This window comes from Piliocolobus tephrosceles, chromosome 4 (genome assembly GCF_002776525.5).
Source record: "Piliocolobus tephrosceles isolate RC106 chromosome 4, ASM277652v3, whole genome shotgun sequence".
Classification (NCBI taxonomy): Eukaryota; Metazoa; Chordata; class Mammalia; order Primates; family Cercopithecidae; genus Piliocolobus; species Piliocolobus tephrosceles.
Window position 1 is genome coordinate 120,581,708 of NC_045437.1, and position 13,455 is coordinate 120,595,162.

Genomic DNA, 13,455 nt, shown 5'->3' on the forward strand with positions numbered 1-13,455 from the left:
TTCAGCTGTGCAGCATCTGTGAACATGCCATAGTCTTCCGGGCAGGCACTCCCACACAGAAATGTGCTCTTATTAGGAGTGACTTGGGGATTAACAAACCCACAAATTAGCTTCATACAGTGTCACTGATGGAAATTCCAATGTAGCTAATACAGTTAATGCTCGCTGAGGTGAGGCCACCCTCGGTATCTGTCAGACTTATCGTCCGTTTAAATGATGGGAAGCCTTCTTAAAGGACTGAGGGGCCCTCACTATGGGGAGAGGCTGGTTGAAAGCTCTTCATGTGAATGAGAGAGAATGAGCGGATGGTGCTGCTGAGGTCCCCGGCACTCTAAAGGTTCGTGCTGTCTGCCAACCCCCTCCCACCTCACTCCCTCAGGCCCTCCCCTGCCTATCTGCACCCTTCCCCACCACCCCCATTAAAGGGAAGCTGCCCAGAAGTGAGACCTTGGAGACGTGTTTGAACACACCAGTAGAAATTCCAGAGACAGGTAGGTGATTTAGAGAGAACAAGTTGCTCTTTAAAAAATACAACACAGCTCAGCTACTCAGCAAGCCCAGCATTGCAAGAAAAAGGAACGGACAACTAGCATTAAGACTGAGAGGGGAAAGCCCTCCTTGAAACCAAGCAGTACTGCCTCTTGGGAACCAAATCATCAGGCTTCTTGCCAAAGACTAGGGCAGTATGCCACTTTCACCCGAGAAAGTACAAAGGATCCAGGCAGCCCCAGAAACCGTCTTACTTTCTCCTCCCCCAAACATTTTTTTTTCTTTTTTTTTTTTTGCCAAAGTCTTGCTCTTTTGTCCAGGCTGGAGTCAGTGGAACGATCTCAGCTCACTGCAACCTCTGCCTCCCAGGCTCAAGCAATTCTCATGCCTCAGCCTCCCAAGTAACTGGGATTACAGGCACTTGCCACCACGCCCAGCCAATTTTTGTATTTTTTGTAGAGGCGGAGCTTTGCCATATTGGCCAGGGTGGTCTCGAATTCCTGACCTCAGATGATTCAACTTCCTCGGCCTCCCAAAGTGCTGGGATTAATGGTGTGAGCCACTGTGCCCAGCCTCTCCTCCCCTAAAACCCACTGGAGGTTTCCACTGCTCTTAGGGTTAAGTCCAAACTCCCTGCTACGGTGACCGAGCTCTCACCCACCTTTCTCCAAACTCACTTCTTTTCTCTCCCTGCCCTGAGTAAGTTCGACCCTCTAGGAACTCTGAACTTCTCTCAGTTCCACAAAAGAGCCTTGCTCCCTCTTATCTCCATACTTGGAGGCCTTTGTACCTACTGTGTCCTGAAGTGACTTTCCTTCTCCCATCTCCCATCTCCCTACTTGTGCCCACCCGAACGCCCCCCACCCCCCAGCCCCCGCTGGCTCCTACTCTCTTCCAAGCTCACATTGGACAACCCCTGCCCTTGAGGAGGCTCCCTTAGCCACCACCTCTCACACTCACACCACCACAGAAACATACCAGGGATGCATGCTGCTCCGAGGGACTCCTGCGGCACCCCGACTTCCTCTTGGTGGGTATTCACCACTCTGCTCTTAACTTTTTCCTTCTCCTTTTTTTTTTTTTTTTTTGTTGTTGTTGTTGTTGTTTTTTAGAGATGGAGGTCTCACTAGGTTTCTCAGGCTAGAGTGCAGTGGCTATTAATAGGCACGATCATAGCTCACTGTAGCCTCAAATTCCTGGGCTCAGAAGATCCTCCCACCTCAGATTCCCCAGTAACTGAGACTACAGACATGCACCATGACCACCTTACATTGAAATTCACCCCCTACTCCATTTTTTTTTTTTTTTTTTGAGATGGAGTCTTGCTTTGTTGCCAGGCTAGAGTACAGCGGCATGATCTCAGCTCACTGCAACCTCTGCCTCCTGCCTCAGCCTCCTGAGTAGCTGGGACTACAGGCATGTGCCACCACACCCAGCTAATTTTTGTATTTTTAGTAGAGATGGGATTTCACCATGTTGGCCAAGATGGCCTCGATCTCTTGACCTCATGATCTGTCCGCCTTGGCCTCCCAAAGTGTTGGGATTACAGGTGTGAGTCACCGTGCCCAGCCTCACCCCTTTCTTTTATGTCTCCCTCACTACTCTGTGGGCTCTGGGAGAATGTCTGAGCTCACTGCCGCGTCCCCAGTACACAACCCATTTTCTACGGATTAAGGGTGCTCAGAAGGATTTGAGGACAACATACGCAGTCAGGAGTGGGGCTTACCTCTCTGTGGAACACTCAGCATCACACCAGGAACCCAGCTTCCCAAATGGCCCCAGGGAGCCTCAGCGGGGTGCAGTCTACAGAGCAGCTGACACTCAGTATTTCCCACTTTTCTCAACCCAGGTCAAGGCTGACCCTTCCAGAAACCACTCTACTTGACCTTAATAGCCTGTTGCCTCTTGCTACAGAATCACATAGTGCCCAAGAGCATGACCCCTGGAGCCCAAGGCCCTGCTAGACCATTGACTTCTGTGGTGGCTGGGCAAAGTCACTAAACTTCTTTGTGCCTCAGCTTCCTAAAATGGGGCTCACTGGGAACGTGAGGATCATGTGAAATAGCACTTCAGCCTTAAAAAGATGGCCTCGTCCACAGTAACCGCCAACTGATGCTGGTTATGATTGTGCCTCTTTGCTCCTGTGACAGCTTTTCTCAGCAGTTCATCAGTTCTTTGGAGGGGAGTTAAAGATGACTAGACTACCTGGTTATTCCCCTCCTGGACTTTCCTTGATGTTTTCGGTGTTTTTGTGGCATTTCTGATAGATGGCATTAACCCTACAGATCAAGATGCAGCCTCATTTGTGTTTTTGGTCTCTGTGGTTTCCTTGGCACACAGAGATGGAGAAACAAACCGTTTGACTGATTGGACCTCTGGGTGGTCTCTTACTTCTGAAGGCCAATGCCTGATATGGTGTGGTGTACACCACTCATGCTCCAAACTTGAGGGTAGGAGAGGGCATTGTGGTCCCCAGAGCCATGTGTTCTTGCAAGGTGGCCACCATGCAGAGGAAGGGGTGCCTTCTTCTCCAACAGATGCAAGCAAGCAAACATGGTGGTCACATCATAGCACATGGCTGAGGGTCCAGAAAACCCCTCCATATGGCTCTGGGAAAGCCTATTAGAAGCCATCATTCTAGGTGTCTCAAAATGTTGCCTTCTAAGTCAAACTGACTCAAACCAAATTAATTTCCTTCCTCTACATCTTTCCGCCTCACACTACAATTCTAACTAATCTAATATCCAGTGTTTTTGAGTTGATCCAGTTCCCATCATCTTTACTATTACCACCTTGCCATCATCATGTGTCACCTGGACTACTGTCACAGCCTCCCCACTGGTTCATCCTGCTTCCACTTTTGCCCCATCCAGTCCATTTTCTCAGAACCAGAAAAATCATTTAAAAATGCAAACATGTTAATATCTCTCTCTCTCACACACACACACACCCTTCTTAAACCTCTTGAAGTCAGTCTGTTTTCAAAAATCAACCAAAAGACTTATTGTAGCCTTCAGGACCAATATCATCACTCCTGCCTAATGCTTCAAGACCAACTACAGCCTGCTCTCTGAATTCCATCCAAGCTAGCCTTTCTTTAGCTGTTACAAAGGCCAAATAACATTCTTGCACCAGAGCCAGTGTGCACAGTGTTCTTTTGCCTGGAACACCCTCTTCTCATACCCATCCCATCACCTCGATCACGCCCACCATACCCCTAAATGCAAACATCCCTTCCTCAGAAGGCACTTCCCTTACCCACAATGTAAATTAGGACTCATTATTCTCCCACCGGCCTCCATTTTTTGGTCACAATATTTAGCACGTTTTATAAATCCATATTTACTTGGATGTTTGTTCATTTAATATCAACCTCTCCTAACCATAACTAAGTTCCAAAATAGACAGGACCTTGGCTGTTTGGTATACCAGTTGTATCTCAGGGTGAAGACAGTGCTAGATATATGACGAACTCCTAATCAATGATTTCCTGGGTTTCATCACTTTACTTAAAGTCAATTCCAGGCAGGCTGTATCTGTATCTTGGTAATAGGAGGAAATATTTTTCAGTTTTTTTCAACACCAAGAGCCTCTTTGCTGCTCTCCCTCTCTGCACTGACTTGGTGTATTGAAAGACAGTGGGTAACAACTCTACACATTAAGTCATAATTAGCTTGTTTTATCATTTTGTTCATCCAAAGCATGTAATACTGCTAATCAAAGCTTCTAATTAGTAGTAGTGCATGAAGGAGACAATACTTTTGATATAATTACAGCCCAAAGGAGAGAGACTAGACATTTAGGTTTGTTTTGTAAATGCACAGCTTGCCTAAGCTTTAAGATGTTGAAATCACTCCAGAAGATCTGTTTGGCCTACAAAGTCCTTCATGCCATGCCTCCTGCCAGCCAGTCTTCTCCTGACATTTGCCACTATCCTGCCCAGTCACAATAATTAAGTTTATGTGGAAGGAACAACTTCCATTTCACTGTCTAGACTCAAGGCACACCTTTGAACCTGCTTCTTCCTTCTTTCAATGACTTGAACTCCTAGTCATCGTAGAAAGCCTGGCTCAGATGTCCCCTCCACCAGGGGACAACAGGTTAGGGTTGTCTAAAGTCCCAACAGGTTAGGGCCTGGGATGGTGGATTTCTACAATACCTGACCTTGCTTAAAGCTTGCTTCTTACCGTGCTGCCTATTACCTGCCCATCTCCTCCTTTAGATCTGAGAGCTTGGAGGTGTTCCTGATGCCCAGTACAATGTTTGGCACATAGTGGGTGCTTAGTAGAAGAAAGGGAAGAAAGGCTAAATGGAGAGAGGGAAGGAGGAAAGAAAGAAAAGACAGCTTGTGGTTTCTAGTGTTGGAGACCCTGAAGTGAATACAATGGACAGTTTGTGAGACTCTCATGATCTTAGTGGAAGGAAATGACATAACTGAAAATCAATATCAATTAATATATGATTAGGGCAGATGCCTGATAGCATTAATTAGGGCTGTAAGCATCTGTTTAATTTTTTTCTGGAAAATCTGAGAGTAAAGAAAGTAAGAATAAAAACTTACAGAGTCAACAAAAGGCACAACACTATGAACACATTGGGGAAATCCATTTGTTATGCAGTCTTTGTATGCCAACAAGAAATGGAAAGGAACATTGAAAGTTTCACTTTGGATGGCAATACCATCTCCCAACAAAACGTGGTATGTAGAGAGGTCTATTTCCAGGACACTAACATCGAACAAAAGCAATCCAAAGCCCAGGGCCTTCCTAGTCCTGCTCCAAACCTGAGTACCCAAGCAGCTCTGCAAACAGAATGATGAACATTTATATTCTCCATTATTGATCTTTTGGCCCTTCTATCCTCAAGTCCATTTGAGGTGAGCAAGACTGAGAGGCCAAGTCTCATTTTTGACCTGCAATCATTGATGCTGGTGCTGACTTGCCATCCTATTTATAGGTAGGTGGTAGGCAGGCTCTCCCTCCAGGGTCTCATTTAACCTGATTCTTAGGGAGAAAGAATGTGAATTGGCTGCACTTTACAGAGAGTGAGAGAAGTCTCAAGGCAGGAAGTCAGGCACTCTGAGGATCTAAGACTCTTGCTCTTCCTAATGAGCCACACCGTCTGGGTATGCTGAAGGCAAAAGGAGGCTGTGGTTCAATTCAGTTTAATTCACTTCAGCAGCCACCTTGTCATCATCCTCCTCTTTGCTAACATTTTTTGAGCTCTTACTAGATGCCTGGCACCATGTCTAATCTCTCTTTTAATCCACAAATCGGTCATTTGAGAAAGGTCCCTTTTACTTGCCATCTTGCACTTTATGTATTAGGAAGCCAAGGCTCAGAGAGCAAACGCATTCACCAGCCAGGTTTGAAACCCGACCTGTTCTGCTTCACAGACTGAGTTCTTAACTTCTGAGTGCTACTGTTGAATCCACCATTCTACCACCTTTTGCTTCTTCCCTTTAGTCTCTGTGGTTGCTCATTTCCATCTGGTTCTCTGACTTGCTGCTTTACACAAGGGCAGCAAACTACAGTCCATGGGCCAAATCTTGCCTGCTACCCGTTTGGGTAAATTCAGTTTCATTGGAATATCACTGTGGTTGGTCATTTACATACTGCCCATGTGTGCTTTCAGGCTACAATGGTAGAGTTGAGTACTTGAAACAGAGACCACATGGCCTACAAAGCTGCAAATATTTACTGTCTAACCCTTGATTGAAAGAGTTTTTTGACCCCGATATAGTAGATAAGATAAACACTATGTAAAAAGCTTAACTGTCATTCTTTCATTGAACTCATACTGCAATCCGGTATGTGTTATTGTTGTTGTTGTTGTTGTGTGTGTGTGTGTGTGTAGAGGATACTCCTATCAATCCCATGTTACAGATAAGAAAACTGAGGCTCATAAAAACAGAGCTAGTAAAGGAGAGAGCTGGATTTTAAACCCAGACAGCCTGGCTCTGGAGCCCATGCTCCTAACCATACAGTACAGCTGGCTGCTGCAGGCCCAACTCTGTGCAGACACCAATCACATGGTGCTGAGCAATATACGGCCCTTCCCAAGCAGAGCCCCCATGAGAAAGGAGATCATAGCAGCCAGTTGATGGGCAGACAGCTGGGGTAGGGCTGTGGGAACCCCAGGCCCCAGGGACACTTACTTGTTCATGCAGCCCCAGTCAGCCCCAGAATCTCAGAACGTACGGATGAAAGCTGGGACACACAAAGGAAGAACAATACACAAGAAGGTTGGGGGCAGGTGACACAGTCACTTCTGATAGGGGACTCTCTCCCCAAATCCACTGACAATTGCTTAGCCAAATTATTTCCTAACACTCTTCATCTTAAAGAATCATTTTAAAAAGTGATTTGATTGCTCTACCTAGCCTGCTCCTTTATTTCTAGGGGAGCAGCTTTGTAGGAAATGGGTTTTATTAGAGTTGTTCATCCACGTTCAAGGGAGGAAAGCTCAGCTCTTCTTTTGAGAGTCCACTCCTCTATTACATAGACCTGGAGAAAATTAAAGTATCCTGGGATGAAGGAGTCATCTCTTTGCTCTCCAAAAATGCAGTGAGAGCTTCTCCATGTGGCCCTGATGATGGCCTTCTAGACAAATGCTTGCATGGACAGGGAGCTCACCCCGTCACAAGGCAGAGTTGCATTATTTGAGTATGAGGAAACTTCTGCCTTTAGCTGAAACTCAGTTTGCATTCTCAAGGCTCTCAACCATGGGGCTATGGTTCTGTCTTTGGAAATGTCACAGGACGACCCGACTTCCCACTTGATACAGTAGTGAAATCTTTAAAGGGACCATCATATCTTCCCGTTTGCTCTTCTCTTGCTTAAAGAGCTCACATTCCTTGCCAAGTGCGGTGGCTCATGCTTGTAATCCCAGCACTTTGGGAGGAAGAGGCAGGCAGATCATGAGGTTAGGAGATCGAGACCATCCTGGTCAACATGGTGAAATCCTGCCTCTACTGAAAAAAAAACAAAAATAATTAGCTGGGTGTGGTGGCAGGTGCCTGTAATCCCAGCTACTGGGGAGGCTGAGGCATGAGAATCGCTTGAATCCAGGAGGCAGAAGTTGCAGTGAGCCAAGATCGCACCACTGCACTCCAGCCTGGTGACAGAACAAGACTCTGTCTCCAAAAAAAAAAATAGAGCTCACATTTCTTCAACCATTTTTATTGTGATACTTTCCAAATCTCATAAGGATTCTCTTTCTCATAGAGAAAGCCTAAAATTTTAGATGTGTAAATAAACCCATAATAAATATTCTTAGGATAAGATTCTCTTAGAGTTCAAGGCTACAAAAAAGGTTGTTACTCATGATGAAATGTCTCAGCACTAAGCACTAAGTAATGACAAAAATATGTTTTACTATGATTCCCTTTCTGCCTTGGTTTAGTAGGAAGCTCACGTCAAAGTTGATACTCAGTTTTTCTCTTTATTAACTTCACCTTTTACCTCTCGTCTTCTGTCATCTACTAACTGCTTTTAGTTGTGTGGCATCTGCATTTTATTATAAACGTGTATCCTCTTGTACGTTATCAATCAGCTCCCACGCCCACTGTAAGCAGCAGGTAGGGGCTATATCATAAATACTCCTGCTTCACAGATGAGAGTTTGAGGGGCAACTAGTGGGTGATAGAAATCTTTGCTGGTTCTCACACTTTGATAATAATAATGATGATACTGCCTACAGTAATAATGCTAGTAATCATAATAGGAACCAACGTTTATTAAGTAGTTCCAGTCTGACAGGCACTTTTCTGAAAGCTTTATGAGTGTGTCACCTTGTTTAAATCTTACAGCCAGCTTCTTGCGTAATATTATTAGCTACAGCTTCTTAAGTAATATTATTAGCCACATATTACAGATGAGAAAATCAAAGCCCAGAGAGGTTAAGTAATTTACCCTCTAACAGAGATGCAGAAAATGGCAGAGCCAGCATTGAAACCTAAGCCGTCTGTTTTCAGAATGCAAGCTCTTGTCCACCATGCCACACTACTTAAATTATCAGACCACCCCAGCCACTCCACATGGGATTTAAGGGGTCCTGGTACTTCAGATAAACTCTGAACCCATAAGATTCTGGATCTCATCCAGGATGGGGAATGTTGATGTGAGCTTTAAGAAGTTGCTCACTGCTGACTCCCTCCCCGCACCCAGCAGCAATGGTTTCTGACTCTCTCACCATCCGCCTGCATGCTCTGGGTGCTCCTTCCAATCCCTGTGCCCCAGTGCAGTCAATCAGGCTCAGACATTGGGCTGGGAAACAGAGAGGCTGTCCTAGTCCTTGGCCCAGAAAGGATCATGGAGGGTGGCCAAGGCCAGGCTTGAGATCATATCATTCACATAAAGGTCCCTGTTCAGGCAAGACAAGGGTAGTGGTAATCAGGGGACATCTTCAGGCCAGAAAATAGGGAAGAAGGAAGGAAGGTTGGAAGCCAAGAGGTCTGCTGGCTGATTCTTATGATACCTATTCTGTGCCAGGCACTGTGTTATGTGAGCAAATGCTCCTTTCATTTTCAAATGAGGAAACTGAGATCCCAGATATAAGATGACTTGTCCTAGGTCATTCAGCAAGTTTAGGTGTGAGTGCATGAATAACTCTTTGTAAGAGAAAGGCTTTGCCAAGTCCTGATAAGTATTTCATTCCAGGAGACGGAATGTCATCCTGCTCTTGGGGGCTGTGGTTACAATAGGTAACATGGAGGGAAGGTGGAATCCCCAGTGGCTGGAGTCAGGGTGAAAGTATGGGGCATTGCGGGAGCTTTGGGGAGTGTGATTCTACCCCCAAAAGGAGAGGATGCATGAATGCTGGCTGCTTTTCTCTAGGGGCAGGGGAGAAGACTCAGGTGAGTATAGGTGGCTAGGAGTGAGGCCACCCCCTGTCCCTGGATCTCCAGGAAAGGTCTCCACCCAGGTCAGTATCCTTCCTTGTCTCCTATCCTGGAGAGTGAGAAGGGGGGTTGAGGCTGGGTGGTTCTCTCTACCCATATGCCCTTCCCTTTGCAAGAAACAAGAGAGGGAAGGAGGAGGGAGAGAAAGGAAGAAAGGAAAGGAGAAAGAAGGAAGGGGGGCATTTAAACATGAGCTTTTATACTTTTGGATTTGACCAGCATCCATGAGAAACAGGACATCCCTTGTCATTAGGCAAACACCGTGAGCCCATAAGTGAGAGGTGATTAAAGGTGTGCTACGTGGCCTGTGATTTGCATGGGAGGTGGATGGGGCTTCACAGCTTGCACAGGCAGAGAGCTAAGTCCCAGAATGCAACATCAATTCCAGCAGTGGTCTGAGATTCCTGCACGAGAGGAGGAATTGAATGACAAAAAGCCACAGAGATGTTCTTGGCCCCTTAAGAAACGGCAGACCTCACAGGGAACCACAACACCAAAACCAGCAGACAGGGGACGTTTGGCAGCATTTTCTCCTTGAGTTTCATTTTTATTACTTCTGCCTTTTAATGTTACTTGAGATTTGCCACAACCCCCACATGGACTCTGAAATCCTGGGATTTTGTCCCGTTTCTGTGTAACTTGGGGCCCAATGCATAATGGTAATCATGGCAAAGATAAGAACAATGGAAGCTACCATTTACTGAGCACCTACTGTGTGCTGCACATGCTGCTGGACACACCATTTACTCATCTCAGAAATGAAGAGTGGGCTCTTTAATGGCACTGGAGTCATATGCTTTTGCAAGCTGCTTGCTGCCACCAAGCTCTCCGTTCATCTGTGATTAGATCAGACCATAAACTTCCCCCCTTCTCTTCCCCTTGTGAAAATTCTGCAGTGTAGGCAGGGATCCAGAAGTGGGAAAACCTTCATTGCAGTTGCCTGCCAATGCTTTGCTGTACCAGGGTGGATGGCGCACTGCAGAGTCCAGGGCCCGACAGTTGTCCTTGGTGGGTGTGCAGTGTGTATCTATGTCAGGAGAAGGGGGTACTTCCAAGCCATGCTGTGGGCCAGTCCTGCCAGCTCCCACCCAAGGCACCTCTTAGAGGCACCCAGCTTCCTCCAGCCTCCATTAGAAGCTCCCTGATCTAATGAAATTTCTGCTGTCCTTTTGGTCTGGCCAGACCACATTCGTCTTGGGCAAATCTCGCCCCTCTCTACCAGTTCCCTCATCTGCAAAATGGGAGTGATAATGCCTAGTCTTGGCAAAACTTGTTGTGAGGTGGAAATGAGCAAGTAAATCTAAGAATGCTTTGAAAACTTTGGCAGTGCTATTGACAAGCAAGGGGTCACTGGAGTCTGTCTTGTTTTTAGGACAACGACTAGTATTTTAATCAGCCAAATGTGTGTGACTGCTCTATACTGGAGCATAGGTCCCTTCAGAATGGACAGACTTTTCCAATTTTATTCATAATTGCTTTAGACAATCTATAGGAAGAGACTGTCAAGTACAAACAGAGTTTCCAAGTACCACAAAATCACAGAAAGTGATGCTGAGATGGAAAAGGACTTTCCTGCCTTCTTCCACTCCAACTGGATCCCTCTCCCATGTGGAAAATGTTGACACCTCAACATTGAAAAAGAACTTAGAAGTGGCCTGTGCCAGCTCTGTACCCTATGAGTCAATCTGTTTACAGCAATGCAAATCATTGGCTGTCTGGCTTCCTGTTGTTTTTTTCTGGATGGAGCTGATGGAGAAGAGGGGTGAGACATGACCACTCACCTCTGCTCTCCCACTTCCATCTGACCCACAGAGTTATTCCTCTGACAATAAATCCAAAAGATTCTAGATTCTTCTATCTGTCTGAGCAGGCAGCTCCCCCAGTGTTTGACCCCAGGAAAAATAAGTCAAATTATTTAAAGTCAAAAAGTGGTATCACCTAAAAAAAAAAAAGGTAAGAAAATGTCCCCAGTGATAAAGTGAAAAAGAAATGCATTGAGAAATATCAGAAAAATGTCTGGAAAGAAATCAAAATGCTGAGAAATATAGAGATAATATTAAGCCAGTGCTCTTTAATCTATGAGAAGCTGGATGAATTGGCCAGCAGTTGCATCTGGTGGTAGTAAAGGTTTTCCCCTGGAGAAAGCAAGCTGGAGGTGACCTTTCAGATTCAGCGGGCAGCAGCAGCCAATGCCTCTGACTAGAGGGGTGCATGCACCACAGAATTATCCCTGCAGGGCAGGTGCCCTGAGGCTTGCAGGAGAGGAAATTCAGGAGATGCTGATTCCTCACCCTGAATGAGCCAAAGGAAAGAATCACTGACCCTAAAACATTTATAAAGATGCAAGAGAGAAGGAGAAGGCAAGAGAAGGAGCCAGAGAGGAACAAAAGAAATGGAGAAGGAAGAGGAAGGGCAGGGTGTGGAAAAGAGGAGGGCAAGTAAGGTGGTGAGACAAAGAGCAGGGAGGAGAGGGGAGAAATGAAATGGGGAGCCATGCCGGAGAACAGAAGGGAAGAGGGGGAAAAGGAGGGAAGACAGAGGGAAATACAATAAAAGGAGAAAGGAGAGAGGAAATCCGCAGGATAATCCAGCTAGATTTGTAACCTTTCATGTCTTAGGCTGGTCATGCTTGTTATGTTCACTCTACTGTCCTCTGTGTTGTCTTGCATACCTGAAACATTTTATTATTTTTTTTTTTTAAAAAAAAAAGGAAGATAAGGCAGAAGAAAGGATAAAAATGAAGAGGAGGTAGAGGTAAATGGTAATCGTATCTCCCTGGGTGACAAACGCAATTAGAGGGCTGGAGTGGTAGAAAAAAAAAGCATTAGTGGCTTGCCCATCCGTTGGAGAGGACTCTGGGATCAGAAAGCCTGTCTTCTCCACTAGGTCTGGTTCCAAATGAGGCACCTGAGCTGGAACCAGATATGGGCCATGGCCCTCAACCTTTCTCCCTGGTATATTGGAGAACAGGAGACCCTGGATTGACGTCAGTTCCACTTCTGCCTTCAACTCAGTGTGTCACTTGTGCAGTTCCACAAATGTTTCCCCAGCTCCTGCTCCATGCTAGAAGCCGTGCTGGGGTACGGGATACACACCAGTGGCTTTGTTCTTCTTGAAGCATTTGCAGGCAGAAGACAGCTGCTCAGAGTCTCAGTTTCCCCATCTCTAGAATGAGGGGTGTTGTCTTCGGTTTTTAGGTTTGCTTTGAGTCCCAGGATTGAATCCCCCACATTTTCTAGAACAACTCCACTTTTATTCTGTTTTAGATATTGGAATTGTGCTTAAGTTTGGATTTGGAAAGCTGAGTTTACTGCTAAAGGAATTTTGAAAATCATTAAATAAGATTGTCCCCAAGGTCTAAAGTTTTAAACTTCTCTGTTCTATTTCTAAGGTTGTATGATTCCTTGATTCCTTGAAGCCTCCAACTATAAGAATTTACTCTTTATTCATTCATTCAACAAATACTAAAGTTCTTAAATAAATGGGGGCAGAGACAGATAATAAACAAATAAGCTAATAGGACAGGGTTTTGCTGCATAGCGGGACATAGAAGGGGAGAGGGCGTCAGGGAGTGTCTCCTGGAGATGACAGCCTTGGAAGGATCTGGGGAAAGAGGATTCCTAACAAAAGGAATAGCAGACTTCAAAGCCAGATGATGAGAATGAATCAAGCATGTTCAGGGCCATGGACCAGGTCACAGAAAAGGGGGAAAGTGGCATGAGATGACATGGGACCAGGAAGGTAGGCAGGGGCCAGATGACACAGGGTTGTGACCTCTGTTCAAGGTTGTGGCCCTGAAAGTTACGGAACTAGTTTGGATTTTATTTTAAATGCAGTGGGGCACCTTTGCAGGGTTTCAAAGAGGGGCCTGATGTGATCTCATTAAATATTACCAAGATTATTCTGGCTGCCGTGTGGAGGACAGATGGCAAAGAGGACAAGAAAGGGAAACACTCGCAGTGATACAGGTGAGAGATGATGGAGGCCTGGGTATGAATACCAGAATTTGTGCAAAAAGGTCAAACATGGTATATAGGAAAGTGAGAACAAGATTTCATGATCAG

At 45.6% G+C, this 13,455-nt stretch overlaps 2 protein-coding genes across 7 annotated transcripts in view; one reads left to right on the forward strand and one right to left on the reverse strand.

The window, feature by feature from the left end:
* The window catches only part of DOCK2 (dedicator of cytokinesis 2), a 433,784-nt gene that overhangs the window by 176,046 nt on the left and 244,283 nt on the right, over positions 1–13,455 (reverse strand). The gene's annotated exons all lie outside the window — the stretch shown is intronic.
* Positions 1–13,455, forward strand: part of INSYN2B (inhibitory synaptic factor family member 2B) — a 118,718-nt gene that overhangs the window by 75,268 nt on the left and 29,995 nt on the right. The gene's annotated exons all lie outside the window — the stretch shown is intronic.